Source organism: Engystomops pustulosus, chromosome 5 (assembly GCF_040894005.1).
Source record: "Engystomops pustulosus chromosome 5, aEngPut4.maternal, whole genome shotgun sequence".
Lineage (NCBI taxonomy): Eukaryota > Metazoa > Chordata > Amphibia > Anura > Leptodactylidae > Engystomops > Engystomops pustulosus.
In genome coordinates, this window is record NC_092415.1 from 176,811,939 (window position 1) to 176,819,202 (window position 7,264).

A 7,264-nucleotide genomic window follows, 5' to 3' on the forward strand; every position below is an offset into this window, starting at 1 on the left:
ACTTTAATGACTCTTTTTCCCATTTGTTTTACCATTCTCTACATAGAAACTGCAGAATTATGTTGTTTCATGACTTTCAAGTACAAGATGCAAAATACTTAAAGAAAATCTACCATCAGAGTCAAGTATGATAAACCAGGGACACTAAGGATTTTTTTCATACAGCTTCACGCTGGAGAGGAGGAGAAGTGAGTGCTACTCACCCCTTCCCTCTCCATAGCCATTCATGAAGCCCGTATATAAACACAGGAAAGGATAGAACATGCTCCATCTTTTTAAAGTGCATGATTTGGTGGCACACATGTGTACACAGGTGGAGTGAAACTTCAGCAGCCCCTATTTTCAGTTTTGTAATATGTAGAAAAATGGATTAAAACTAAGAAACTCATCCTGCAGATTGCAGCAGGCTTGTCTAGGATTAAAGGGGTTGGCCACTTTTCAATTTTAATCTCGCCATGACTCGGGGAAGCGTTTTGAACACAGAAATCAAAAACAGAAAATGAAATTAGCATTTATATTCTTTTTTTTTTTTCAAAAAATATCGAAAAATGCTAAATATACACTGGAGATCAAAAGAACATTGTATGAGATCACTTGATATTTTTAAAAAAAATTTTAATCTGCATTGATCAACATTTAAAGGATTTTTTGTAAGGGGAACATCATGCCACTAGAACATGGCTTTACAAAATTACCAAAGTATATCAACATAAAACCTTCCTTTTGCAAAAAAGGTGCTGGTCATTGCTGTGCTACATCCATATACAGGCAGTCCCCAGGTTACATACAAGATAGGGTCCATAGGTTTGTTCTTAAGTTGAATTTGTATGTAAGTCGAAACGGTATATTTTATAATTGTAGTTGTAGACAAATTATTTTTTTTGTCCCAGTGACAATTGGAGTTTCAAAATTTTTTGCTGTAATGGGAACAAGGATTATCAATAAAGCTTCATTACAGTCATCTTACAGATGATTATTGCAGTCTAGGACTATATTAAAGCATCCAGAGACCTTCACCAGAGGTCACTCGGGGAAGAGGGGTCCATCTGTAACTAGGGGTCATCTGTAAGTCATCGGGTGTCCTTAAGTAGGGGACGGCCGGTATTGTGATCAGGAGCTCCCTACCATGCAACATACAAAAAGGGACTTTCCCTTGTAATGTAAGGAGCTGCAAAACCTGTCCTCAGGTGACCACAGACAAGATACAGATCCCCAACACACAGCAGGAATATGGCATCGCGGCCGCATTCTCATGTTCCACAACTACCTGGTCTTGTGGGCCTTGGAGAGACAAGGCAAAACCGTAAAGTCCGCATGAGGTGTCACCCCCACACAATAAAACATAAGCACATCTACCTGTGGCCAAGAACTTCTGTAGTCCTGGATATGAAGGTTCTAGTATTCAAGGGCAATTTCAGGTCACAAAATGAGAGAATTTGGAAATATAAATTTATTACCCTCTTTGACCCCTACACACAGGACATAACTTATGAAAGGGATTCCTGACTCACTACAACATCTAACAAATGTAATCCTGAGATAGTTGGGTCATCAGAGACTGCAGAGTTAATGGGGCACATTTACTTACCCGGTCCTGTCGCGATCCCCGAGGTGCAAAGTCTGGCACGATTCCCTAAGATCGTGCGTCCGATATCCTGCATGTGTCGCTTCACCGCTGAGATCCGCCGGAGTTCACCTTCTTTTTCCCGGTGTATGAGAGTGAGAATTTTAAATCCCGCACTCAGTCCGAATCAGTCGGGTTGTCCAACGGCCACGCCCCCCAATTTGTGTCACATGAAAGTCGGCGCCAAAATCCAATCATGTACGCCAAAAAACCTTGTTAAATGTGGTGCAAATAGTCTGGAAACCCGACGGAAATGCGGTACACGGACCCTTAGTAAATGTTCCCCATTGACTTGGAGGCAATAAAAAATTCACACTGCTCAAGTAATGTAATTACCTTGATCCTGACCGCCCACTGACTTTAGACGTCAGCGAGCTCGGGTCTCGAGTCTGCCGCAACATCTTTTGGCGCTGCAGTTTTCTTCTTCGATAAGCGCAGGAGCAGGAACAGGTCTCCGATATGTATTTGTTGGAGATGTGTATGGTGTAACTTTGTCTTCATAATTAAACCAATATCATTTTATTGAGTTGACAGTTCTTGTAGGTTTTGTACTGTATAGGTGCGTTTTGCTTCCTGGGCATGGACTCTTTTTGAGGCTAACGTTTAACATAGCAGAGTCGATTTTGTTAAAGTCGGCTCAAAGTGAAGGTAATGGGACACCCTGGTCCTTCTGGTTTTGGACCAGCAGAGGGCAGCATTGTATAGTTTAAAGTTTAAACTAAATACTAATTACATTAAATATAGTAAATATTTTTTTAATAAAATAAGTTAATCGCAGTTACATAATGGTTTATATAATTGTATGTACTGGTTACTCATCTAGAATATTACTCTTTAAAGAAGTACTAGCTTATAGTTGTGGGTCTCACATCCAGGGCTTATAAATGATTTCCTAAGACAAATATTTTTTATTTCACACTTACACTTTTGTGTAGTTGTTGACTTGCATTAGCATCCCTTTCAACCTCAGTAATTCCACAACAGCGACAAAAGACGGAGAGTTTAAGGTCACAATTCCTGTCCCTAACCCCAAATCTTAGTGTGCCACAAAGTCTATTACTGACCTCCACACTATATAATGTCCCCCTTAGTGGCCTCCACCTCATATAATTCCACCCCTCTCCTGTACAATACCACTTTACAGTGCACTCCCCATCCTCAACACCCCATTTTGCACTCCGCTCCTCATAATGCCCCCTTTAATTTTGGCCCCCATTTAAAATCCGCCATTTTCTCTAGCCCCCTTTTCAGGGACAGATTAAGACTGCCAAGGCGCCCGGGCTGTATGAATATTGTAGCTCCTACAAGTCTGGAATCACTTCCTACATATGGTACTAGAATCAGCTTCTTGGGGAATGGAGGATGCGTCCCTTCTGCCTGCTTTCAATCAGCGGTTTCAAAACTTTTGGAGGACTGTTACTACTGGCTTCTGGGGTAAGGTGCTGGGGCTATTTGGGGCAAGTTATTACTAGCTTCTGGGAACAGGCACTGTGTTACTACTGGGGGCATCACTGTGACTACTTGCTACTGGAGGAAGGCATTGTACCTATTGTGGGCAGATTCTGTGACTACTGGCTACTGGGGCAAGCTCTGAGGCTACTAGGGGCAAACACTGTGACTACCAGCTATTGGGGAAAGCACAGTGACTACTGGCTACTGGGGGCAGGCACTGTGACTATTGCGGGCAGATACTGTAACTACTGGCTACTGGGACAGGCACTGGGACCACTAGGGGCAAACACTGTGACTACCAGCTACTTGGGGAAAGCACTGTGACTTCTGGCTACTGGGGGCAGGCACTTTGACTACTGGCTACTGGTGCATCACTGTGACTACTTGAGGCATTTCTTAGTTCTGGTGCTATATTTAACTTGGTTTCGATGTTATAGGTGTTCTACCTTAAGGATCTATGAAGTTAACTGATTTTTGTACTTATGGTTTGGTAAAGGGGTTGTTCTTGTCTATTATGAGTTAATACGTCCCAGGGTCAACATCTGCAAAGAGTTTGTATGTTCTTTCCTTGTTTGCGTGGGTTTCCTCCGGGTCCTCCGGTTTCCTCCCACACTCCAAAATATACAGATTAGATTGTGAGCCCCATGGGGGACAGGGACTGATTTGGCAAGCTCTGTGCAGCGCTGCGTAATCTGTGTGCAATATATAAATAAAGGAATTATTATTATTAATGAAATAATACAGGTTCTTTTAAATGGTACATTGATATAAAGGGGATTGAAACCTTTACTAAATATGTAATCAAATACAATTATTCTGAAGGCCTACTCTATCTCCATCCCTTGAAAGAAAATGTGTCAATGGTAATTTTAGATGCAGATTTGGACATATTTATTCATTGGATTTGGCCATAGAATTTATTCCCACATGTATTAATAGGAGTCTCCAAGTTTAATCTGGTAAATTATAGGTTATGTAGAAAAAACAGCAACATCCTTCCACTGAGATCTCCATTTCAGTGTCAAAATCTGCTGTCAGAATAGACCCTAAAACTAAGATCGCATATACAGTTTTGTGGCATTTTCTTTGTTCTAAACACAGAAGTAGATCCTAGAACTTAAAGGAGTATTGTCATCAAGATAAGATTCACTTACTCTACAAGCTACAGATACGATAAAGTCTTTATCTGTGGGGGGTCATATAGTAGAGTTGACAGTGTGTTTTAGCAGAATGTCATTGTGTGTCATTGTTTCTCATGATCTGTCTAATCTCTCTTTGTCTATGGGACAGATACTAGTAGAATGTTCAGAAGCTAAATAATAGTGTAGACAAACCCTGGACCATGATAATCTAAGCACATTGTCAGCACACAGCATCTCATACAACACTAGAGGAATCATGAATAATTCCACACCCTGGGATTTTGCACTGACCATCACTGAGTTATAGGAGCTAAAACAACAATAAAACTGAATAAAATTGTAAAATAAGGGTTTAAAAATTATCTTTATTGCGTTAACATCACTAGGGGGTTACATTTTTAGAACTTTCTTGATTTCATTTTGTTTTTGTACTTTTTATTCAGCCCTAAGTTTTGTTAAAACCTTCTGAAACAATGTCAACAATGCAATGAAAAAGTTTCAAAATCCATTCATTTTTCTACTAAAATTTTACATAAAACCGAGCAACTTTAATGAGATTTTTTATGGTGCCAGAAGGAAAATTTGCCATGATGTGAAAACTTATCGCTCCAAGAATTATTTACACTTCTCTGACTGAACTAATGAATTCTGTTTGGTGATTTGCATGCTGGGCATTGCACTATGTAATAATCTGATGTGTGACAAGCTGCAGTCTCCAGGGAGCTTAGGGGATGTCTACTTTTACAGTATATGTACTGTGGTTATTGTATAGTTAAAGGGAATGTCTCATCAGCTTTGACCACACAAAGCTGCAGATAGTGTTAAGTATCGTCCCTGGAGATGTGTGTATCCATACCTATTTGTGTGTGTTGTTAGTAGCAGCAGGACTGTTAAAAATAGATTTATGTTCCAGTATTGTTGCTGGATTTGGAGAACTCTGGTGCACTGTTGTGTGAGATCTCTGTACTGCTGCACAGCCCCACCTCTGCTGTAGCTGCAATCTGTTTGAATGCTACACAATGTGTAGGGTCTGTGTCGCAGTACATTGAAGAGATCTCACACACAAGAGCACCAGAGTTCTCTTAATTTAGCTACAATCTTGGAATACAAGTGCATTTTTCACAGTCCCACTACTAACAGCACACACAAAGGTATGGTTACACAGATCTCCCGGGACACTGCCTAAAGGTTAATTCAAAAGTCCGTTATGGGGGCAGTGATCTGGTCACACGGTGTGTCACCGGATTGTGACTAAGTCGGCCGCTCATCTACCTATGGAGAGCACTCACCCCTCCTCCTCCCGGCCCTGTCTGAATGATGGACACAGCCATCTGAATGAGCCCATACACTGTCTTCACCATCTTAAAGGGGACCTAGCACCACAAATCTACCTATAAAGGTAGATTGGGTGGTAGGTGGATCAATAGGACGTGAGGATAGCCCTTTTAAGGGATAATCCTCACGTCCCCGCACTGTTTTGTGAACTTATATAAAAGGTTTATGCTAATTTTGTTATGCGGCTACTGGGGCGTGGAGTAGCCGCAGCTGTGGCCACACGGCGCGGCTACTACACGCCCCAGTAGCCACTTTACCCCTCCTACCCACAATCTTCGGCGCGCAGCTCCTTGCAGCTGTGCGCCCTCGTCCGGCGATCCTGCTGTCTGCGCAGGCGCAGAACAGCAGGCCCGCGCCTGTTTCGGAGCAGTGACCACACAGGCGCGGGCCTGCTGTTCTGCGCCTCCGCAGATGGCAGGATCGCCGGACGAGGGCGCGCAGCTGCAAGGAGCTGCGCGCCGAAGAATGTGGGTAGGAGGGGTAAAGTGGCTACTGGGGCGTGGAGTAGCCGCATAACAAAATTAGCATAAACCTTTTATATAAGTTTACAAAACAGTGCGGGGACGCGAGGATTAGCCCTTAAAAGGGCTATCCTCACGTCCTATTGATCCACCTACCACCCGATCTACCTTTATAGGTAGATTTGTGGTGGTAGGTTCCCTTTAAGGGAATCTATCTCTTCTATGTAAATGTAGAGAGATATATCATATATATCATATCACTTTATAAATATGATATGTTTGCACAAAGGAGAGCCATTGCAATTCCTGTGTGCATAGAAACTGTACAAGTACTGTCCCTTTCTGTGTGAGGAGAAGACTGTGCTGGATCCTTCTGAGACACTTCCATGGTGCTGCAGTATGTTCTGTCATTTGTGAACCCCAATTTCCATCTTCTCTCTTTAGAATCTGGGTTGTTTTAATGGAACTTATTGTAGAATTAATGACATCTGATTGAAGTGCAAGAGTGTTCTTATGGGTACATGCTGTATGGCAGAACCACTTGCACGTCATAAGAGGCTACTCATGCCTCTGGGCTGGATGGATTACAAATTAATTATTTGGAGAGACACTGAAGGCATATTTAGCCCTTCCAGAAAGTTACCCACCGAGCCTAAAAATGGTCTAAAACCCATAATATAAATGGCGGAAGGTATTTCAGACAGTTTTTTTACTCCAGAATTATGGCACAGACAGCTTGATATATCTCCCCCATTGGATACAATATACCAAGATTATCATTAATCAGACCATAAGTGTGCGTCCAGCTTTGGCTCGAATTACTCCTGTCACTAATTTTGGGAAGGGTCATCGCTCCCTTATTATGCGGCCACAGCAAAGGGGTCATAAAGGGGTCTCAACATCCAAGCTTAAAGGGGTTGGCTATTTTTCAATAAACCTGTTCCATTAGACATGTCACTGCATATGTATATGTACCTGTGTATTTTCCTTTTCTTTAGCCTTTTTCTATTCTCACCAGGCTGCCCTCTCTTTCACTGTCTAAGCCCCCCTTATGGCATCTGTGCCTCTTCACACAGTCAACCCTCACTGACAGAGACAGGAAGAAGGGAGGGGGACAGAGCAGGATGGGTCATAATCTCCTTCTGCAGCTCCTCCTATTCAGCAGAGTTCAGACATGTAAACAAAGAAGCATAGAGAGTCTGCAGAAAGTACAAAAGTATAGTAAATAAAATAAAATACATTATAGGCAC